The sequence below is a fragment of the Bicyclus anynana genome, chromosome 9 (assembly GCF_947172395.1).
Source record: "Bicyclus anynana chromosome 9, ilBicAnyn1.1, whole genome shotgun sequence".
NCBI lineage: Eukaryota > Metazoa > Arthropoda > Insecta > Lepidoptera > Nymphalidae > Bicyclus > Bicyclus anynana.
In genome coordinates, this window is record NC_069091.1 from 3,272,452 (window position 1) to 3,298,057 (window position 25,606).

The window sequence follows — 25,606 nt, forward strand, 5'->3', positions numbered from 1 at the left end:
TATGACCAATCAATTTGTTAAAGTTGAAAATTTGTCAGGTAAAAACTTTCAACTTTTATAAAATGACTTTGAGGTCATCTCAGATTCTACCTCTACAACATTTGGTAACTGCAACATCTGTCGGATAAGCCATAAATATATTATTATTAAAAGGTAGTGTAGACTGCCTGTCGAGAGTTGATTCATTTTGAAATAGTTGATTCGATTTCTAAAATGATAGTTCGCGCGATTATCAATTCAACCCGTTCGCTGCTAGTTAGATGTCAATATTCATTTAGCGAGCGGGCACAGTGGCGCGTGATTTGCCGCTCACTGCCCGCCGAAGGGGTCGTGATACGAATAGCAAATCGCGACGAATACCGCCAAGGGGTATATCAGACCGCTCGGGAAAACATTTCGCTATTAACAGTTTAATTCGTGCGAGGGTTAGAATTTGTAAGCACGCTAGTTGAAGTGTCTTTTTTGTTACTAGTAATTTGTCCGGCGAAGTAATACTGTCATGGTTATATCAGCATTGCTGTGCTTTGGTCTGAGGTTTAACACTACAGATGTAAGGACAGTACATTGTAGGACCTATTCAAAGAGAGCATTCGCAGGACACCTTATGTCCTGTGAAATAATGCTCTCTTATATGCAATAGTATACCACTTAACATCACTTAGCTCTCGACTACAATGACACCTGATGGTAAGTGGTGATGCAATCTATGACGGAAGGGCTAACTTGTTAGGAAAATCCACACCCTTTTCGGTTTCTTCATGGTTTTGTACCGGAACGCTAAATCGCTTGGCGACACGTCTTTGTCGGTAGAGTGGTGACTAGCCACGGCCAAAGCCTCCCACCAGCCAGACCTCGACCAAAACCTCAATTGGCCCAGCTAGGTATCGAACGCATGACCTCTTGTAAAACCACTGCGTCACGGAGACGGTCTACAAAGAAAAGAAATTAAAGGAAGCGTGCTTATTTTACGCAATTAGTATTTTTTTAATGTAGGTAAACCCCGTATTCCCAAGGGAACGGAAACTACGCGGGACGTCTGTTACTAATCTATAACTTCAATAACTTACTCGTGTATATAAAACTTCGCTTGCAAATTGATGAATTACTGTTGAATTTCAACAACTTAGTGAACTGTAGTGTTAATTCTTCACTCAGCAATTTCTTCCCCGAGCGAAACTTGGTATTCAGCTGCCGCCACACCAAAAGACGTTATCGCGACGTTTGCCATCTATATACAATTTATTAAAAGGCGAATTTCATTATAAATTTTTAGGGCGTGTGAAAGCACGAGTGGATATTTTAGGGGACCAAAGTTTTCGGGGGAAATTTGAAAAGTTCACCCATTCCTCCCAATTCTCCTTTTCTTAGCACCTTCGCACGTGCGAGAGACGGGGAAAGTTAAATCGACAAAAATAAACATAATCGTAAAATGTGACCTAAACCTTTTTCGCAAAACTTCCGCGGAAACTCGGTTTGGACTTTGCTTTTAGTGTAAATATCGAAGCAACCTTCACAGTATACACTTGAGAGGATTAAGAGTTTGTATTTGTACAGTATACGATAAGATATATATTTTTTAATTGAACTCTATGACAGCTAATATTGTAAATAATTTTGCAGAGATAGATAGATTATATAAGCACATAGTTCGAAGAGCCGATGGACGTCCCAAAGTGCTGGAATGACGACCCCGCACTAGTAAGCGCAGTGTAGGCCGACCCCCCACCAAGTGGACTGACGACATCAAGCGAGTCGGAGGGATTCGCTGAATGCTCAGTATCGTGATGTTTGGAAGTCCCTACAAAAGGCCTATGTCTTGCAGTGGACGTCCATCAGCTGATATGATGATGATGATGATGATGATGAGATAGATTATAGTCTGGAACAGGAAAAGGACAAGTTGTTTATAACACAAAACAAACAAAATTTACTTGTACTCATATATACATAATACAAACACCACAAAATATTCCATCAAAGGATTTTCGGATTAGGATATTTCCTCAAGCAAATCTGTCCCGTATCCATTTTTCAAATCAAAATAGTCGTCTTTTTTCCTGCATCGATAAATATGAACTCCTGCTTTGAGAAGCTTACGAGATATCGGCGACTGAAGTATCTTATTAATACTCGTCGTACCTACTACAGCTCTTTGAGATGTGTCTGTACAAAGATATAACTTTGTCCTTTATGGAAATACTTAATAGTATCTACAGCTTGGCAGATTTATTCGTAACACTCCCGATGGTCCGCGGGGGCGGGGGGGGGGGGATGCCCCGCGCGCACGACTTCACACCCGCACAGCCTTTCCCCCCGTCGCCCGCATATCAGGACAGTGTCATCAACGAACTTGCCAAGTTTTAGTACGAACTCGAATCGGCTCCTCATTGTGCCATTTGTTAGCCTGTGTGGCTTCGAATGATAAACTCCCGAGTTCAAGTTCCAGGAATGTCTTTGAAAATATTACGCTTCTTTTCCGAAAATTCTAAGTAGACAAGAGCGCAGTTAGTGGAGCTTACAGCCTCATATTTTAGAGGTCTTTGTTACGATTAAATCCATATAGTGATCATTACAGATATTTAATTGCTTAAAATGCACATAACTAAAAAGTTGGAGGTCCATGCCCCGGACCGGATTCGAACCTATACCCTCCGGAATTGGAGGCAGAGGTATCACGGCTTTTAAGAAATTGAATATCACGTGTATCGAACGGTGAAGGAAAAACATCGTGAGTAAACCTGCATACCTGAGAATTTCTTAATTTTCTACGTGTGTGAAGTCTGCCAATCCGCATGCCAGCGTGCATTCAGCATTCTGAGAGGAAACTCGTACTCAGCAGTGAGCCAAATATGGTTTAATAATGATGATGATCATTGCAGAAATAAAACTCGTCTACCTAATCTGCCATCTTAGTATTGGAAGAAACGTGGTGGATTTAAACGGAGGTTAACTTCGTTAGGGCCATAAAAATCGAGAAGTAGGTATATTATAGGATTTTCTCAACATCCACGGTTTGATTGGGACTTTGGTTCACACTTTAGAATGGCAAAATTTGGTTTATTCTCTCACTCTTAGTTTATGGTTTTCAGGTTTCTCTCAGGTAAAACTGTTTTAAGTAAACATTTTACATAATTGCCTGTAAAGTTAAAAAAAAAATACTTTTTCGAAAAATCACGTATAACATCATTTTTATTTACTAGGTGTTTAAATATAATAAATTACGTAGCAACAATAACAAAAATAAAATACAAAAGCAATACCATTAATCCAAACCAAACAACACATTCGCTTAGGAAATCAAAATATACTCTCGTATTATAGTCATATTTTATCAGTTTAATAAAAAAAATATTATCCGTAGCGCCGGTTCGAGTCTTAAGGGTCAAATAATCCCGATTCATGCTACCTACTTATTTATATCCCTTTAATATATCTGAAACTACAAAGCCACGGGACATTGATATACTGTAAAATTAAAGATATACAGTTTATTTGACCTACATGAATCCTGAATAATTAATATATCTGAAACTACAAAGCCACGGGACATTGATATACTGTAAAATTAAAGATACACAGTTTATTAGACTAACATGAATCCTGAATGATCTTACTTGAAACGAACTGTAGTCGTTTCAGCAATATATACGGTGCTTAAGGTGTGGTTTTGATGGCTGGTGCGGTACACCAATGTCAAAGTCAAAGTCAAAATGAATATGATTCAATTAGTCTTAGTTTACAAGCGCTTTCGAAACGTCAAGAATAATATCATTAAATAATGGTGCAGATAAGATTGATCTCATTGAACAAAACCTCTCGAATACAACAACAACCAAACATTGTAAAGTGAAAATTTCCTCTGCACATTTTGAGAGCAAAGCTTATTTACGTACCCTTGTAAGGATTGGGTGGCATTGCTGCTTGTAATCAAAGATTTTTTGCTTAAGAGCAAAAATTTAAAAGAAAAAATAAACTTAATCTTAGTATTTTTGTCGTATGTATATCTAGTGTTTGTATATCATCGGCTCCAAGTAATATTATATAATGTACACATACAAGGACATGGCGAATTCAAGTAAAAAGGTTGACCAATCCTTTATCGGCGAATTCCAATATCGAACGTATAGAAACCGCTCCTGTATGTAGCGAGCCTATTCATGCCATTGTGGGTACAGGCGCACAGACTATTGTATTTTTTTTAGTTTTTGAAACTTTAAGTAAGCAATTTGGGCATAATTTTGTAATATTACGTTACAAATTCAAAGAGTTTTCATCTCAAAGCTACTTTTGGTTGGCAATATCGGGCGTTAAAAGTAATTTTTAACGCTAAGGCGTTACAAGTAACTTTTAAATAATAATTTTACCTTTGGGAAGTTTAGAAATGTTAGTTATTATTTTATTTATTTTGTAAATGATAAAAGATAAATAGATAAATATTAAAGCATTCTCGATTTAAAAAATTACAAAAAGAGTTAATCGAATAAGTCGCCGATATGAGCATATTTCATGGTAAATGTAAAAAAATTAAAACATTTTTTCTTCTATCACATTAAGTGCCTATTTGTTTTGTAAAAATAATCGAAATTAAAAAAAATATTGTTTTGTACATTTTTGTGATAAATTAACAATTTTATGACATGATACCAAACGACGAGAAACCATGTGTGGTGGATATATTATGAATTATTATCTACAGAGTTTCTACAAAGGGTATGACGTACATTTTACGTAATACCAGATTGAGATTTCTTATACTTAGCATTTTCCTCGCTGGATTGAGATAATTTAGTATTTTATTGGTATTTGAGTAAGTAAACATAGGTTTGCCTTAACATGGGTTAGTAAATTATCAAAGACGTATTGATTTACTAGCCCTAGGCGTTTCAGGCTAGGGAACGCTGTCAATATGTTTCCCGTCTGGGGTTGAGCATTATTGTTTGTGTTTTAGTACATCATATCCCTTCGGCTATCTCATGCCTTAGATTGAATTACTACGTAGGTTGCTTTGATGTGGTTTGTTTATTTTGAGGATTTTTAATGCTAGGGGGATAACAAAGGCATATGCATTATTTTACAATTTAAACAATCGTTTCATAATACAGATTAAATGAGGTAAATTAATGTTAAATTGGAAAATGTTTTGAGATTTTACTTATACCATTTGTAATAACAAACGTTAGCGTGGCATAGAGTACTACTAGCGCCATCTAGAATCTCTACTTATCATACGAATTCTGTAAATTGAAGATATTTTGAAGTTTTTTGTTGGGGGGCATTATGTAAACGATACTGAAACTTAAAAATATTTTTTTTCGATTTTTGTTCGTCTGTTTGTGTTTTTTTGTTATTCGGGCATCACGCTGAAACTACTGAATAAATTTAAATGAAACTTGGCACGGCTTAAGATCATAATACGGAACAGATTATAAGATACTTCCTATTGCGAAAATAAAATGAGAAGGGTGTGAAATAGGGGTTGAAAGTTTGTATGGAAAATCCTTCATTTTTAGAGTAACAGTTTTAAAAATTTGTTCATAAGTCATAAAAAAAATACAAAATATAATGTAATTCTTTTTTAAATTCAACCATTAAAGTGGTGAAATAGGGCTTGAAAGTTGCCATTGATTTCCACGCGGACGAAGTCGCGGGCGTCCTCTAGTATTAGATAAAAGCATATTGAAATTAAGTTGTTGTACTCGACACAATGTTTGAATTACGAGTAAGTAGCGATAATTGAGTTTTTTATAAATGAATAAATTTACGAGTTTTAGCAATTGCTAATTATTGCTTTTATGGACTAAAATCGTGGTTAGGGTAAGCTTTATTACACACGTCGTATCAGTAGTGAAGCAAGTAAAAACCAAAACGGATGTTCAATTTGTTTTATGTGCATATTTCGATATGAATGGACAAATCCACTTTGAAGCTGGAAAATTTGCATAGGAATTGATAAAATGCACGAGCATGTCACTATCAATCAGTACGTAGTGACATCATCAATCCACTACATTGGTTAGTTAAAAATTCTGATTCTAAAACATATTTATGACTTTTTACTCTATTCTGTACATCTGTACAATATTATTTGGGTTCAACATTAAAAAATGACGACACAGGACAAGAAACGACAAGACAAGGCGAGACTCGACATATACCAGATGTAGGCTTAGAATTGTTCTAATTTTTAGTAATAGTTTCCTGTTTTTGAACTGCCTACCTACGTATGTACCCTTTATCTTCGAGTCAAAGTGAATAAATTTTTTTAAGGCAAGCGCTTTGAGCGTTACTTTATATAAATTACTGTTTGTGTGTAACGCTTATTAATTAATAATAATAAGGGATGATACGAAGATACCTATCGCTTGATTGTCGTCTTTACACATTGGTAAAATCAGCATACTAGTTAATATATTTTGTAATTTTATTAAAATGCAATATCAATTTTGTACCCGAGCGTACCTTTTGCCGAGAATTCTACCGTATATAATAATATGACCCGTGACACAGTGAAAACTAAAAGGCCTACGTGGGTTGTAGTGCTTACTACAACCAACATGAAAATATTTTTCGATAGAATAATTAAAACATGAACGACAACGCTTTAACCTAGTTTTTTATAGTTTACAGAATGAGCAAATACCTACCTGATTTTAAAAGAAAAATCATCATCTATTTTCAGAATATTTGCATAAACTTTACTTGCTTTAAATGATTAGTATTTACTTTTGAAAGATATAAAAAGCCTTTGTATCGTCTGTATGAATATCTCGTTTTAACAAAATTACAGCGAAAGTATTATGGAACCATTTGTAAAAGTATTTTTAAATGTTTTGTAAAATGTCAACGATTCCAGTCACCCACTGAACATTTAAATGGAACGTGAAACTGCATTGAACTAGAGCTAGCAGTTATATGAAATCGCAGAAATTGTTGTGTATTTGGTGTGATAGTCATAATAAAAATTTCACTCACAATATCGATTCCTAATTTTTTCGTTATATTTTTTATTTTTTTTATTAAAACTTAAAAAAAAAAAAAAAAATATAACGAAAAAATTATTTTTTATTATTATTTAAAAAAATATTTTATGGTGTAGCAACAAAATCCGATAATCCGAAAGTAGGTACTATACTAAGTATTATATATATTATACTATGATTAATTTAAGCAGCGTTATCAATTTGTAAGTTATTATTTATTTTTAGCAATTATGCTTATTGCACTTGACTACAATCATGCCAGATGAAAAACATTGCTGAAATATTTAACCCGTTATTGTATAATGCCTTAAAATGTTTCTTCACCCTTGCCTTGAAGGAACTTAAACATATTTATTACTAGCAAGTGTAGATATAGCAAGATTATGGACGTTTGCTTTCCACTTAAGGTCAGGTGCGCCATTTTTCCCCAATGTTTTGTTTTGCTCGTATCGTCAAAAATAATAAAAAAACCATCGAACCGTTTTAGAAAAAAAAGGCTGTATGTAGATTTTTAAGTATGAGCCTTTCATTGAGTCTTGTGATTGTTTGCAAAAAAGCAAAATTGCTGCAGATTCGACCTTTGACCGTAGAATAAAAGAAGCACTTAGGTCAGGTGCGCCATTTTTTGTTTTGCTGTAGGTAAGATAGGTAAGCATAGTCAAAAATAATAAAAAACATCGTATCGTTTTAGAAAACAAATGCTGTGCCTATGTAGCTTTTTATGTATGCGTCTTTCATTGAGTCTTGTGATTGTTTACAAAAAAAACAAAGTTGCTGCAGATTCGACCTTTGACAGTAGAATAAAAAAAGCAATTACAAAAATGACCGCAAAGCTATGACAGAAATCAATCTTCATAAACGAGGTCGAAAAAAAAATATGGAAAATCACCCGTCAAAGTAACGACGCAGCAACAAAACAAGGAACAACCCTCTTGCCGAGTCGAGCGTATTTTGCGTAACTCACTTACGACTATTCAATTTCGGGGCGGGTGTATTTTTGAATCAATTTCCCGGTCGACTTGTCGCATTTGGTTCGCGCGTGTTCGTGCGTGTAGTTCCATGACACCGCGACGCGTCCGCTAAGGCGAATACAGGCGAATACGGGCGAAAATATTAATTTCGCATCAGGAAAATGCTGAGAGGCGTCGGCAAAATGGAGCGAATCGGCTGAGAATCGAGTGTGAAATTGATTTTACATAACTTCTCGCTATCGCTAGACTATAGGATGGGGTAATGTATTTAACAGACTATGTATCAGCATGTTATATTGCGTGAGCATCCACTTACAACCTTATGATGGGAATTTATAAAAACGTTTTTTTTCTTTAAGGAAATAATAGGCAAACATTTTAAAAAACAACCAATTTTCCCTTTACCTGTACAACTACACGAAAAGCTGTTGTAACAAGTGGATACACTATAGTCCAGGTATTTCTTGTAGCACAGGGCACTCTGGTTTATAAATCACTAGCTCTGTCAGAGATCATCGCTAGCCTTGTAATTTTATTCATCATTGTTATCATTGTCAGCCGATGGACGTCCAATGCTGGTCTCATAAATCATCTTGTAACGACTACAACGGTCTTTAGCCGAGCATCCAGCTGCATACAATCCGCATGACGTCATCATCTCTGAATGACTCTGAGCCTGCTGATGCCCATAATTAGCTACCAAGTTACCACCATATTTTTATTTGTTGTGATAAAAACATTTACTTAGTCGAGGTTACTACACCATTGGTGAGTTCCTTAAATATAAAGGCGCTTGGAGGCCGTTGGATCAGCTTCCACCTTCACACAGGAAGTAAACTATAAGAAATTGTAATATTGTCATCAATTGTAAATTATAATACTGTATGACTTTTTTTTAAAAAAAGCGACTGTTGAGTTTCTTGCCGGTTTCTTTTCAGCAGAACCTGCCTTCCGAACCGGTGGTAGAATCTTTACAAATAGTCAACTGACGTGTCAAAAGTGCTTGTAAACTGAGCCTACTTGAAATAAATGATTTTTGATTATGATTTTGTTTGATTTATTTGGCAATTTTTATTTATTTATGCACAACTCAGGTTGATAAGAAATTATTAAAAGCATTAGTAACAAAGACACATGTCTGCATTACGCATAAAGTATTTCCTCCTACTCAGAGCTACCCCAACTTTTGTGTTCGACGTGGCCCATTGTCCCTCTCAGGAAATTCTCTCCACGCCATGATTTATGGCTTCAAGGTTCGGCAGACAGTGGTCCTCGCACTTCGGGTCACGGATGTGCCACTCGCATAAGATCTATTGCTTTATTGTGAACCCATTTACATAATGGCCCCTTGAACCATTTTCCTTTATTGACAAAGATTTTTTGTTTCAACAAACTGTGTAACTCAGTAGTCATCATCATTTAAAGAGTCAACTATGTAAGGCATCCACTGATCTGCATCATACGTATCGCGTCATACGGATTTTTAATTTTAAGGTAGATAAAATCCGTTCGATGCGGATCAGTGGACGCACTTTCTATACAAAGAATACTGAAATCCGTTTGATGCAATGATCCGTTTGATACAATGTGGACGTCTGCCATTACAGGGCTAGGCTCCCGCCTTATAAATTATTGAATATTATGTATTGGATAGAAGCAGGCGTTACTTTGCGGAAGTTCATCATGATTATATAATGATTTATTTATTTTGCTATCATCCGCGAAAAGTCGACGAACCCATGCGACAACGTCACCCAAGTCCGACAAAATACTCTCTACGTACGTTTCACCCCGAAACCGGAGCATCCTCAGGAAATGTTGACTCTACAACGTGCAATTGCAAAGTCGACAAAGTATCATAAGTGCAATTGCCAATTGAACCACATTGGTTCTGGAGAAGAATGCTTGGCATATCCTGGACACAGTTCCGATCCAACATTTCAATCCTCCAAGAACTGAGCATCAAACAGCGTCTTTCTTCCATAGTCCAATGTCGCATACTGACTTTCTTTGGTCATATTACACGAAGAGATGACACGTCTATAGAGAGACTTGTGGTGCAAGGAAAGGTGGAGGGCACAAGAGCACGTGGCAGGTCACCAATGCGCTAGACTTACCAAGTAAAAACCGCTCTCCATGGTTCGCTCCACGAATGAGCTAGGAGAGACATAAGCAGCAGGCTACGAGTATTTCAATGGCCACCAAGCTTACTTTAACTTATAGTTTATAAATTAAATTACTATCTTAACTGATATTAACTAACCATGTACCATAATTTAGTGTTAAGCGGTTAACTTGGCGGAAAAGGAGAATGTTACGGCAAAATGTTACCCATGTTCCTTCTGACGGTTCGCAGAAAGTCGCGCCCACTCTAGGGTTAAGATATCAAATCACGAAGTCACAAGTGTAATGTTTTATGCAGATTCCTTCGTTCAGCAATGAAACGCCGACCCTTGTATTAACATGCGATTATGCAAAAGCAAGGGTTCGGACGATTATCTGCTTCCAAGATAGCTTTAATGATGCCGCTAAGTTTGAATCTAAGCGCGCTAATAAAAACAATGAAGCTTCCGATTCGATTTTTCAACTTCATTGTCTGTTATATTTTTACTTTTTCGTTGTAGATACATACCTGCCTACCACCAAATCATACCTGACCTAATATAGAGATTTAAACGCGTGTTTTCCCCGTTCCCGTAGGAATACGGGGATAAAATATAGCCTATAACACTCCAGGATAGTGTAGCTTTCCATCAAAAAACAAATTTTTCAAATCGGTTCAAACTATTAAACCGATTTGAAAAATTCTGTTCAATGCAAACAAAACAAACCAACGAATCTTTCCTCTAAATTTTGATATTAGTATGGATAAAATACTAAATTGAAAAACCCGAGCTAGGAATATAATTTAGGACCTCTCTGTCGAAAACCACAACAATACCAAAGCCAATTTTTTATAAAAATTATAGCATTGTTTTTATTAAACGGACGAGATATACAAAAATGGGAAGAATTTCCAATTTTGCGAGGTGAAACAAGGGACAATGAGTAATTAATGATCACATCAAAATCCTTTAGATATAAAGCCTTTGCCCTATTTCCGAGGCTTTTATACATGGGGTTCGCTTTGTCCGGCTGTAGCGGGTGCATAGCTGGCGTGCCATTCCGATAGCTGGCGGGCTGGCGACCTATCGATGCGATATAGAGGCTTTCGAGGACGGGTCCTTGTGTCACATACAAATCGTCACATACTCTCGTCAATGATAGTTGTCGTGTTCGAAAATTTGTTGAAAGCTAATTGAATTAATGGAATTACCAATATTAATGTATATCATCCCTTCCTAAAGGAGAGGGAATATGAAGCGTAGTCCCATTAAGCATGGTCCAATACAGGTTGGCATTGGCAGGCTTAGGGAGGGCGTCCACATATCCTCGTCGTACATACCGGACGCATCGCATCAAAATGAACTTTCCTAACATCACGTTGTATCTAATAAGCGCAACTACTTATCTAAACCTACTAATATTATAAAGCTGAAGAGTTGTTGGTTTGTTTGGTTGAACGCGCTAATCTCAGGAACTACTGGTCCGATTTGATAAATTATTTCAGTTTTAGATAGCCCATTTACCGAGGAAGGCTATAGGCTATATATTATCACGCTAAGACTAATAGGAGCGGAGCACCAATGAAGAATGTTTCAAAATCGGGGAAATTTTCCTATTGAGAGCTTCGCTGCGTGCGCTGCGAAAACGGTTAAAGTTTCGCAAAAACCATGATTGACAGAATTGTTCCCCTTTTAAAGTTCTAAAAAAAGTCCGTGACAGTTCCCACGGGATTTGTGAAAATTTGAAATCCACGTGGACGAAGTCGCAGCCGTCCGCTAATACATAATAAAATTGTGTCTTTCTATGATTACAAAATAACTGTGTTTTCTCCAGTGCTTATAGTTATTTGTACGAAACTAAAACAGAATCAAACGATTTTTAAATTCTCGCCTGTCTGCCTGTTTGTTTTCCGGACTAATCTTTAGCACGGCTTCACCAATTTTTAATCGGACTTTCACTGGTAGATTGAGGTAGTTATTAAGCAACTTATAGGCTACTTTTTATTCCTGAAAAAAAAAAACAGTTTCCTGCTGAATTTGTGAAAAACATAATTGTTGTAAGTTTTGAGTAAAAAATAGAAAAGAAAACGACAGAGACGCTGACAAACGCTAGTAGCGATTATACTCGTAGGTACAAGTAGCCATGTTGACATAAATTGTTCAGTACGACATGACCCTTGCGCCTTTAAATCCTTCCCACTTTTGCTATGAATCTTGACACGGCCCGGGCTGCCCGGGGCGGGACGGCTTTTTGTTTCACATTGTTGTGAATTCTTTGTGAGAGATATTCCATAGACGTACAGTATGTTTTGATTTCTTTCAGCGATGTATGTTACAAAAACCTTTTTTTAGTATGCCATAATATTTTCTTGGAAATGAATATTACTTTTCTTACTGTTCACGAACGACGTTACCGTTTACCGTTAAGATAACGAAGCTAATTGATGGTGCCTGGTTTTGTGAAATGTGGCTGTAGGTTTGCTTGTGTTTTATTTTTACTAAGAAACTCAATAGGTCGTCATGAAAGTTTAGGTAATTAAACATTTCCAAAAGATAGAAAAAAATAAAGGGTAAACTTACCTTTTTATAAAAAAGAATTTGTGTCCGAGGGTAAATATAAAATCTATACTAATATATAAAGCTGAAGAGTTTGTTTGTTTATTTGTTTGTTTGAACGCGCTAATATCAAGAACTACTGGTCCGATTTGAAAAATTCTTTCAGTTTTATATAACCCATTTATCGAGAAAAGCTATAGGTTATATATTATCGCCGTTTTTCTACGGGAACGGTAACCACGTGGGTAAGACCGCGCGGCGTCAGCTAGTAATAAATAAGTACAATGAAAATTACATTAATTTTATGGGCAATCCGCGGGCAAAAGCTAGTTTAATATTATTTTAATTTAAACAACGTGATTTAATACATACTTCAACATACAAAAAAAATAGTGCCTACAAACACTAACCGTGGTTACGTCAAGCGGCCACGGGTTCGGTTCCCGTTGTCGTATCCACTAGTACCTATCACAGGTTTGTCACTTAGTAAGAAGAATAATGGTTTAACTGACATAGCTCAGCGAGTCGCGAAGCTGAAGTGGCAATGGCAGGCCACATAGTTCGAAGAGCCGATGGACGTTGGGGTTCCAAGGTGCTGGAATGACTACCTCGCACCGAAAAGCGCAGTGTTGGTCGAACCCCCACCGAGGATATCAAGTGGGTTGCAAGGACTGAAGACTGTGACTGAGACTTTTGTGCTTGGAGGAGGCCTATGTCCAGCTGTGGACGTCTATCGGCTGATAAGGTAATGGATTAAAGACATGGGTATTTTTCAAAGACAATCAACACAATATATTTATTCTATATACACACAAAATATTATAACACGCAAATTGAATGGCAAACGTTTGTTCTGTACGACCGCATTAATACCACTCGTAGGCGCGATTATCGAATGAAAGCGGCCCAAACAAGCCATCAATTTCAATAAAATGATGATTGAGGACAAAAAAAACCCGCCATCCATCACCCTTGTCATTTTGACAGCGCTCCGGGGTGACCACACTTTGCGCGCCACGAATATTTGGAAGGCGTTATTAAAAAATACCCCCCCGACTTAGGGCGGGCGGCATTCAAGTCCGAACAATATTGACTTTTATTGTTTGCATAATAATTTCTTTTTGTATAGATTATACCACAATTTTGTTGAAAAATGCGTTGACTTGGTCACTGTTGGGTTGCGCTGGCTGGGTAGTTTGCGGCCAAGATAGCGGTCACGGACACCGATGGAGAAGCAGATATTTCTTGCGCTGATGTTTTGTATATCTTGTGTATTGGTCACAGAAGCCACGGTTTGATGCAAATATGTCAAATATATGTGTATGTATACTATATACTAATATATGTATGGATACTGGATAGTCACGACTACGAACAATCGTGAAGTAACCATTTCTTGCGATGTTGTCATTGTTCTTAACTCAAATAGTATAGAAATAGACCGCGTGTTCCTGGAAAAGGTAATCAGCTTCTAATGGCTGATGAAACAAATAAGTAATCCTAGAAAGGTTAATTTTTACTGTTTGAAAATGGAACCCTATATAGAAGTAATCCTACAAGTCGCTACCATGTGTCCATTAACCTTATTCCTAAGTTTTGAGCCTCAAAAATGTGCTTGTAACAACATCGGCAACAATACCCTTTTAATAGGAGACAGCAATGCTGCTTGGAAACAGAAATAAAAATGTCAGCGTTCCCGGACGAGCTCTGACATAAAAATCTCATAATTATCATCCTTTTGTTGTCGATGTCCAGTCGACTCGCACAAAACGTTACGCATCTATGTTTCTAATAAGAACAGCGAAGATGTGGAATGCCCTTCCGTCTTCTTTGTTTCCCAACACTTATGATTTGTGCACCTTCAAGACAAGAGTGAATAGGCATTTTCTAGACAAGCGCGCTCCAACCAAGACCTCATTATTGTAGTCAAGCGCAAGTCTAATAAGAATAAAATAAATTCCTGGATTTACCCCTGGATTCCTGGCTCTTGTAAGAACTTTCAACACGGTCTTGAGTCGCTTGAATCCAACGGCTCCCCACAACCCCCTTGACATTATCGGTCCAACTAATGGGGGTCGACCAACACTTTCCGTAGCTAGGTCGTCACTCCAGCACCTTGGAACCCCTTCTATCAGCTGTTTCTAACTATATGACGCCTTTAGCTACGTCAGTGACTGGTTCTACAGTTTGGTTCAGCTTCTATAAAATACATAACGATATCCGGAGGAATCAGCGACACCGCATGCAAAACCCGAGGGTATCAGCTTGACTTAGTGTAATATAAAACGTGTATTCTCCAACGAACAATGGCCAACTTTGATTATGAAACATCACAAGGGCTGGCATAATTGACAGTTGAGCAAGTAATCGAGTTAGACGGCACTTTGCGAGATTAGAATCGCCGTACTCCCGAAACACGGAATCACGCATTACGGAACTAGTAGTTTCCAACTTTCTGGTGGAAACAATACAATACTTTTTTGTATTTTATGTGAAATCACGGTTATACCATCTTTGCCGGTTTTAAATGCAAATAAATGCATGACTACGATGCTCAGCTGATTCTCAGTGATCTAGGCAATGTTGTGTAAGCTATTGCATCTGGCTAACTACGAGTATTTTAATTTACCCATCAAACGTTCAGTTTAGATTTTATCTGGTGAGAATGCGCGCCTTATTTTGTACCGCGGTTTATTTTACCTTACCTAATCAGCTGATAGACGTCCACTGCTGGACATAGGCCTCTTGCATGGACCTCCAAGCACAACGGTCTCGAGCCGCCAGCATCCAGCGGCTACGGCGAAGAAAAACTACCCCAACCCAGTACCTAAGCTAAGTGTTCCTAAGCTACATAATATGCTAAGTTCCTAAGCTACATAATACTCCTCCCACTTACAAAAATGGGAATATATTATTTTGTTAGAACAATAAATATACCTACCTCAAATAGAGCAATCAACGCAAATAACTAATTAATTCAGAGCCAAGATGCTATTATTTAAATACACAAAAACGAAGCCAAATAAATAAAGGCTCGTTAAAATATGAAACCGAATATTTTTCAACAAATTATCAAATACTCTCCCTAAATTAAAAACGTGGAAGCTAAACGATATCCATTATTATTTATCGAGAAAATTCATACCCTTTAATATAGATGGTAAATAATGATAATCGAGTTTCATGAGTCACGTGTCTCGATACCTCGTCACTCGATATCGCGTGGGTTTATTAATTTGCAACAATTTGTAGAGAACGGAGGTTGCTAGCGTCGAAGCCTTAGCTGTGCTGAAAGGGTGAAGCCTCTCTGCTGCGTCGACTAGCTCCACGACCTAGCGTAATTGGAGCGAATTCGTAAATAAGATGAAACATCGATAGGTAAATCATTAATAATATGTAGGTACATAATACTTAAAGGCTAATTAATACTCACGTGACCCTATGTCGAAATACGCCCGACTAGTTACGGACCAGTTCTGTTTGTCTTTCGCTGCGTTGCAAGAACCAGATCATGATTAAGGGCCCCGTATGAGTTCGAAACTAGTCGAGCATACTCCGAAATTGTGTTACGTGATTTTAAGCATGTTTTATAATAATAAATAATATGAATGACCCTGACGATAGTAAAATGTAATCCTATATCAGCTTTTGTACGACTATAAAACATACATACAACTGAACGTAGAACCTCCTCCTTTTTGGAAGTCGGTTAAAAAGTTTAATATTGTTTTTCTCTTCTATACGGAGGGAGTCCTAACCCATTGTGTGACACAGTGTCCTGACACAGTGTGCCATGAAAATAGGCTAGATTTATATAGTTGATGAGGATTGTTTATTCTGATACCTATACTCTGAGGTTCTAAATATATTCTGTGGTATAATGACTGTTTTACCATCACTTCGGTCATTTGGTAGTTTTACCTAAAACCTTCGCAAGTTTTAAAAATTGATGTTTCTATAGATTATGATGAGCACTTTTCAAACTTATATTTTTTCTTTTCTATTTTACCTGAGTCTGGGCAGCTCGCGCGGTGATATCAGAACAATGGCGGCTCAAAGCAATTTTTTGGCTTTACAGAATAAGATTATGTTATTGTTATGCATCTAAGATTAAACCTAATTTATCAGCTTATAGAGGTCCATGTGTTTCCATATAAGAGAAGGAACATAGAGCTTGCACCCACGCTTGCAGTACAGAACTAGAGAACTAATATGCTCGCTAATATAGTTTGGCGAGCATATTCTCTATCACGTATGAAAATATTACTTATTTGAATTACAATAAAGCGTAATAAACGCATGCATGCTTTTTTTAGTTTTATTTATTTTACATTTCGTTGATTAGTCTGGGCTGATATTTGGAACGTTTTCAATGGGACTTTTACTCGAATATAGAGAAGGTTATTGAGCAACATCTACGCTACTTTTAACGTCTCGTAAAACTCCATGGTAATGTGAAATGGTGAAAAATTCAATATCACGCAAACAAAGTCGCCGGCGCGTGCTAGTAGACAAAAATAACAAGCATCATGTTTGAATTTGTAGAGATGCCAGTAAAATATTATAATTTAGTCTGTCTGCAATAATAAAGACTTCGACGAATTGTAATAACTTTTTTTCATATATTTCTGATATGTCTCTCGTCTTGTCGAGACGTAAAATGAAATTGAATAATATGTATAAAATATAGCTAATAACGTGGCTGTGTGTATCGCTTGCGCTCTATGATGGATGCGAAATAAAATGGAATTAACTTTGGATCTCAATATTTTCTATTGCTCTGTTCGTTCGTATTCACTTATTATTTTTTATATTATTATTTTATTTTTGTAATGATATCTATCCGCTGGTTTTCTGTTTAGAGCCTGTGCAGATGAAGTGTTCTATTTCCCATCCAGCAGGTTTATTACCTATATATGTAACTCGGTGTACCATTTAAGTGATTAGTCACTACATCGTTTTTCATCGTATTTTCCTTTTTACAATCATCTAACATTGTGTTTTCAACGAAATTACACAATTATCGTCATTTTACGTAAAGTAACATTACTCTAGTAGTAGCAGTTAGTAACGTTATTTCAACGAAAAACTGATATTAATGTTATTTTGTTGAAATATTAATTTTAGACGATTGTCAAAACAAAGCATCATTGCCACCTGATGTAAAATGACGTAGCCAAGGTAATTTCGTAGAAATAACTATATTAGATGATCACAAAAACGAAAATACGACGAAAATCGATGTAGGGACTCATTGTTTGAATGGTACACTGAGATATATAATAAGGTCGCAGATGCCTACGCGCGTTTCCTTACTCGCGCGTAAAACGCGAATCTGGAAGTCTATTCTGTAACAATGTTTTGTATAACTCGTAAGTGCGAGTTTCGAATTCACCTATATCTTTCTCTTTCTATAGTATCGTGTTCGACAGAGAGTTAAATAGATGAATTCGTATCACGTGCGAGTTTACGAAACATCATTACAGAATAGGCCTGCTGGATGGAACATTTTTGTAGTAGCATCTTCGGCTCTAGCCACTCAATTACCACAGTTTGCGTAAGCGGCGGCGCCTAAGCGTCGCGCAGAAATCCAGGAGCTAAGCTGCGCGCGACTGTCAACGCGCGTGTGGATAAAATGCCTCGTATAGCATTGGGCGTGTTGCTATGGTTACTCGTGGATTCGTGGCACCTCTTACCGTACGTCGCTAACACCTGAAAATGTGTTACTGAATATAAGGCGCTTACTATACCTATGTACTATATATTCTGTTCACACGTTTTAATTTCATAATAAAGCTATAGATATACAGCAGTTGCAACGATCAATAGTTTGCTTTGCGCTGGCAAATAAGGATCGATCTCAAAGAGCCCGAGGCGACTAGAATGAGTCAAGTCTTTGAACGTCGAAATGAGGAACTGAATCTTGGAGTAGTGTTTCTGTGTTGATTGCTATTTGAGTGTTGTTCCAATTGTACGCGAATTGTGTAGAATTGCAAAAGTTTGTCCCTACAAGTATTTTGAAATTTAACAATTGTTTGTTACATGGCGTGTGTGTATGCATATTTTGTTTATCATACTGTAACTTTCTGGCTGGTGGGAGGTTTCGGCCGTAGCTAGTTCTTAGAGTTATTAAAGAAATATTAAGTTTCTCTTAGTGCAAATTCACGGCGTGAGAGCAGACATGAGAAAGTGTCCAAACACGCAAAATTTCCTAGTCTCCTAGTGATGACCTATGGTCCGAGACTTGGTCGCTAACTATGGGCCTCATAAGAAGGCACAGAGTCACACAACGGGCGATGGAACGAGCTATGTTAGGAGTATCTCTGCGTGATCGAATCAGAAATGAGATCCGCAGAAGAACCAAAGTCGCCGACATAGGCGGGCGGGGCACATAGTTCGAAGAGCCGATGGACGTTGGGGTCCATCGGCTCTTCGAACTATGTGGGGGGGGGGGGGGGAATTGGGGTCCCAAAGTGCTGGAATGGTGACCCCGCACTAGTATGCGCAGTGTTGGTCGACCCCCCACCAGGTGGACTGACGACATCAAGCGAATCGCAGGGATTCGCTGGATGCAGGTGGCTCAGTATAGTGATGTTTGGAAGTCTTTACAAAAGGCCTATGTCCTGCAGTGGACGTCCATTGGCTGATATGTTGGTGATGATGATGATGAAAACCGCGTGAAAACTCGTTAAGCAGTTTTCGAGTTTATCGTGATCAGACAGACAGACAGGCGTAGCGGAGGACTTTGATTTAAAATATCTACCTGTAGAAAAATCAAGATGAACACGAGGTACAGAAACAAGCAACTCAGTTACTTCGCCAAAACGTTTCTTCAAGGGAGATGTCCCAACAAAGTTAAATGAAACTGCCTCGTCCCAGCGCCGGGCGCCGCACGACCGTGTCAAGATTCATCGCGGAGAGGAAAGGATTTAGCGCCACGTGCGGCCTGCAGCGTTTTATTTGGAACCACTCCAACAGATTTGGGGAATACAGTACAGTTTAGTTTTGTATTGAATTAGCAATATAGCAAGGTATCGTCGCTGTATGTGGTATCCTCGGATCGAAGTTCGGCGGTCAATACGCGAAAGCTTTTTTACCTTTCAGTGGAGCTAAGATGCGCGCTGCGATATATCTTGGTAAAACACAACGTGAATATATATCATGGGGGTGCAATTTAAATAGCCTATCTGCCATTTTGGACGTCTGCCATATTGGCTTTAAGTCGCGTGACTATTTTTTTTTTGTATTCCTGATAGCAAACCCTTTCATTTGATACCCATATCATGGGGGTGCATATGCAAATAGCTTGTCCGCCATATTGGATTGGTCACATGACTATTTTATTCGTATTTCTGACAGCAAACCCTTTCATATCCTTTCACTAACCTAATTTGATGCTAAGAGATAGGATACGGGGTTAAAAGTGCGGAGCACCGACTAAGCCAAATACCAGTACTTCAGCAATTCCATTTTTATCTACACAATCACTTATCACTGACTGAGATTCAGTCAATACACAACTTGCTTTTCAACAAAAAAAAAAAAAGTCAACAAACACCGCAGTTGCCGCAAAAACCGTTCTATTATTGAGTCGCAACTTTTTTTCACAAAACGTAAACGTGAAAATTATTTTCTACTTCCAAAGATTTCACTCACAAAGCAATCCATTCAACTTTGTCGATCCCCCGAGTTTACTTTTAAATATTGATTGTCACACCACGCCACAGTTGCGACGCGGGACCCGATTTGCTGTCAAACTAACGGATCGTTTATTTAACTTTACGCAAATCCGACTGTAGTTTTATAGTACATGGCAATACTATTTCCGACTACATATAAAACTTTTGCATTGTACTTATGCTTCAAGTCACGTAAACAAAGTGGCACAAAGTAATAGCAAATACTAAGACGAGCGTCAACGAATGTGATTTCTAAAATATAATGTTCGAATAATACAATTAAAGTTAAAGGAGATAGTCCAAAGTTGTATGGAGCCCAGGATCAGTCATTGTACCCTGGTGGAAATAAAAGAAAATATTTCTCTTCTTTTTTAGAATTTAAACTATCGTGAGGGTTATATATTTTTTAACTATTTTTGATACAAATCTACGAATTTACTCTTTTTTTTTCGAATCTATCTAATCTAATTCTTTCGAAATAATATTCATTATCTCCCAAGAAATGCAAAATTATTATGGGTAACAATGGCGGATTGATGACGTTTTCAATGCAGTAGTCGATTTGACGTTTGCTGTCAATAATTGTCATGTTGCTTTAAGGGCGCCATCTTGATATAACTCAAAAACTTGGGTTTTAATTTAATTTATTTCTTTATTAATTATAAAATCCTTGTATTTTTAAAATTTCAATGTTACGGGGTATAAGAGTGGACCTGAAATGGACCATCTTCTATAAGATTACTTAATATTTTATTTCATTTCAGTGGTCAAGTAATTTTAAAGCAGTTTGTTTTTGCTTGATATATTTTATAACTAGATAGGTTTGCAATGAATTATAACATTGCCTGATAGAAAGCAAAGATTACATATAGGATAGAGCAAGCTTGCCTTGATTTTTTTCATAGGTTTTTTTTTTTATATTTATGATGATGATTTTATCAAAAGAACATAAATGTAAGTTTTACTACAAATACACCATAAAATGGCCACCAACTACGTTCAATAATCCTGTAAAGTCAATAAACTCACGCCGGTCGGGGGAAAACTTTCCCCGTATTTCTTTTTAACTCCAACAAACGTGGGAAAGTTTCTCTTCTCTTCTTATGATATTAGCGAGGGCTTAACGCAAATACTATTTGAATAAAGGTTTAAAAACGTACATCTGCGAACGTAGGGAACCCTTTTGCATATTTTTTTTATAGCGACAGCCGTTGATATAGGAAATCATTTCATAGGGAATTTAAGAATATTTATAGCAGACGCTCCGTGGTTTCATTCGCGTGGTTCCCGTTCCCGTGCTAGTACGATGATAAAATATAGCCCATTAGAATCACAAATAACGTAGCCTTCTATTAGTAAAAAAAATCAGTACAGCATGTCCAGGTACCACTCCCAAAAACCTCACAAAGTAAACAAACAAACTTTGCATCTGTATAATTAGTAAAGATTTTTCGTGAAATTCTGACTAAACTTACAAAATATTCTAAGCGCCGGTACGATTTGTTTTTTTATACCGGGACATCTTCATGTTGAAGCGGCAACGTTAAAGTCAAAGTTTTGTCCTATACCTATTTGTGTAATATTTTTGCAAAAAATAGGAAAATAAGTTTTTGAAATATTTATGGTTATATTATTAAACTAAATTAAAAATAAATAACTTTGTCCGTTTTCACCAAAATTTTATACTTGTTAAACATTTATTAGAAGATAAACTTAGAAATATTTTCAATTATTAATTTTCATATTTTACAAGAAATTACATATTTTTATTATTTTTTTTTTATTAAATTACAAATATAAAGCAAGGAATCAAAGTGATTTTAGAGTATTAAGTTTTACAAGCATTCTTTTGGCAGACCTTGTTTTGATTAATTATTTATTTATTAAGATTAAAGTTTTAAACAAACAAAAGGATGTAGTTATTTTTTTTTGTAGTCAACTAAAAACTAAACTGCGTACCACTTGTATATCTACGCATTATTATATCAATGTACCTACAAAGAAAAGAAATTTCCCGAAATCTTTCGGCGAATATTCGATTCAGTTTTTAAGCCGCTTACGCTAAGCCAGATGTGGTTGAGTTTTTTCGTCCACATACGAGTCTGAAATTCTGTTCCATATTTGCTTTTTGTTTAAAAAAAGTAAAATGTCTAATTAAAACTATTTCTATACGTAAATAATTTCATTTTTATTTCAAACCTCTACACATTGCACTTTGATCTGATATGAAGGGCAATGAGGTGGTAACTAGCTACGGCCGATATCTACGAGTATTCTATCATATCCGACATTTTTATTTTTTTTAACGTGGAGAAATCCTCATGGATACCTTTTTGCCACGGGGGGGCAAGAAGGTCATGTCAGATTTCAACCGACTATAACCCCACGGTGTACCGACTCGCCGCCTGTTGACTGAGTCCTGGGAACGTTTATTAAACTACCGCAACTCAGCCAGCGGCACTCGTAATCAAGCTCTCCTGTTGTGTTGTTGAAATCGCTTCGGGAGCACTAAAAACGTCAACAATACGAGCATTTATGTCCAAAGGTCGACAAATTCCCCGTATTTGTCATCCGGAGTTCCTCGTCAAGGAGGCAAATGGCGGTCGTGAGCGAGCCGCCTGCATATCATATCAGACCTGAGCCAATTCACAAAATATAAAATTCTAATCTTACAAAGCTGAACCAACTACGCCAGCTGAGAGTTTGGTTAGCTTCATGCCTCTTACTTACATCGTGATTTATTTTTAATATACCAGACTTTTTTAAATTACTCTCGAACAATATAATATTAGCAATCTCTAATCTAATGTCAGATCACTTAGTAAGCAAACAATCAGGATGCGTTTTGTTAAATTATAACGATATGATAGAAGTTATGAAGTAAATTATAAACTAAACCCACATGCGAGTAAAAACATATTCTCTTCGTAATTGGATCACAACATCAGTTAAGGAAGAAACCTAACTGTAACTACCAACGTCTAATCCACTCCAACTTTATAAAGCAACTGCAAAACAAAAGGACTCCCCGAAACTCGTTCCTTAAGGCGTACGTTAGCGAAATAACAATTAACGGGTTCAAACTGGCTCGCGATAAGCGCCCGGCACGCCTCTATACCCTGGCCCGAAAGCGATAAAACTCATTGTAATACTCACTTATGTGCGCCAGCTTGCCGTCCGTTGAGCACCTGAAATGAATACGGTTTAATCTTTAATTGTGCCAATCGTGCGGGGCGTTCGGTTCTCTTACACAAAGGTCTTTGGTACTTTATGTAACCTTTATAGCACCTATGGAGTGAATGCAGCTTTTCTCTTACACCTAGACAATAATAGTGGATACTGGGAATCGTAGACAGAGAAGTAAATAGACATATGGAAAGTATTCATCGCAATTACTCAAAATAGAGCGTTTTGTTTAAGAAGTTCATGCAAGAGGCCTATGTTCTGCAAAAGACGTCCATTGGCTGTTAATGATGATGATGATGATGATGATGATGATGATGATGATGATGATGATGATGATGATGATGATGATGATGATGATGATGGTGATGATGATAATGATGATGATGATAATGATGATGATGATGACTAAATAAGATTATAAAAACGGTGGGGAACAACTCAAAACAAGGCAATTTGATAGCTTTGTGTCTAGACGTTTGTAATTTTCAGACACAATGATGTTCCAAATTACGTATGAGCATGAAATATGGCTAAAATATGGCCCTAACTTGTTGCAAATTAGCTTAAATTTTTTATTCTTAATTTATTTATTAAAAAATGGATCAGTGAAGTATGTCGGCATGTCAAAATCTCAAATATTTTAACTCACAATGGCACGTAATAGAATTAGTTGTCTATTGACTTCTTTGTCTACGATGGGAAGTAATAATATTATGTAACAGTGGGAGTTTAAATGCTATTAGAGATCTTTAATGGCTAAACCTTAGTAATGGCTGCAACGCCTGTAATAGTAAGTAGAGTCTTTAAAATATTAGATAAAATATAAACTATTGTCAATATCAGTTAATTATTTTATTCCAGTTATAAAGAATGATATAACTAAGCACATTTTAATAAAACGGCCGAAACGGAGCTTGACGGCCTCCGTAGCGCAGTGGTATGCGCGGTGGATTTACAAAACGGAGGTCCTGGGTTCGATCCCCGGCCGGGCTGATTGAGATTACGTACCTACTCTTAAAATGTATTGTTTCGTTTGTAGTTGACATACATACCACCACGGCTCTCCTCTGAACATTTAAATTAAAACATGAAGTAAGTTATTAAATAAACAGAAGATTCACTGCTGTTTTACCTGCGTAGATTCCATTCCTGAGAATAAAATATAGTCTTTGTTACTCGCTAATAATGTGGCTTTCAATTGATAAAAGATTTTTCACAATCAGTCCTGCAGGTTTCTGAGTCTATTACAAACAAAAATAAATCAAATCTTACAACTTTATAATATTAGTTTAGATAAGCCGTTAACACCCTATGGAAGCTTAAAGTAAATTCAATGATTTAACGTATTACATGCCTATTTGCAGAGTTCTAACGAAGCGTTCATCACTGACGAGATGAACCCTTAATCGCGATTAGAGAAAGTGATGACAGATGCTCCGTAAATCAAATAATGAGTGAACCGCGAGACCAAACCGTTCTCACCCTGTTAACGGGAAAAGTTCAGCTTTATTCAATGTTCTCATCATTTTAGGGTGTGCACTGAGATGGGCGGATTTAATTTTAGTAAACGAAAGAAAGAACAAAAATTGTTTATTTTATAATTTTTAGTACCATACATCACAATGCCTAAGCGATAATAGGGATGATGACAGTTTTTTATATTGTATTTATATTAGGAGTATGCTAATAGTAAAGCAATTTTCTAAAAGTAACAGGTTATATGCAATCTACTTTTGCAGCTACAGGGATTTAAAGGTTGATTTTGCGGCACTTTCACAGATCCCTGTAAAACGCCCCATACCAAATGGTACGAATTAATTACGTCATTGAACTTATTGATCGTTAAGTCAGCCATTGACGATCAAGTAAGCTCACAGGCCTGCAGCGCTAACGGCGTGACGGCCCTTAGAACTGATCGTGTGTTGTTCGCGATGTGCATGACATAATGCCGATCGCGACCAACACACGATCAGTTTTATCGGGCGTCAAGCCGTTAGCGCTACAGGTATATTGTGGGCTTATCGGATGGTGAGTAGCTAGCATTAGGTTTGTACGGGCGTTATAACAAAATTATTTATTATATCTATTTATAGTTCACATAATATTAAAAATGTTAAGTTTAATGTAAG

General features: G+C 36.9%; 1 protein-coding gene across 1 annotated transcript in view; it reads right to left on the reverse strand.

Annotated features, from left to right (window-relative positions):
* LOC112058473 (CUGBP Elav-like family member 2) overlaps positions 1 to 25,606 on the reverse strand; it is a 511,519-nt gene that overhangs the window by 457,144 nt on the left and 28,769 nt on the right. Inside the window, exon 2 of the mRNA XM_052883368.1 lies at positions 23,448 to 23,479. The gene's annotated coding sequence lies outside the window, so the exon portion shown is untranslated. The remainder of the gene's footprint in view (positions 1 to 23,447; positions 23,480 to 25,606) is intronic.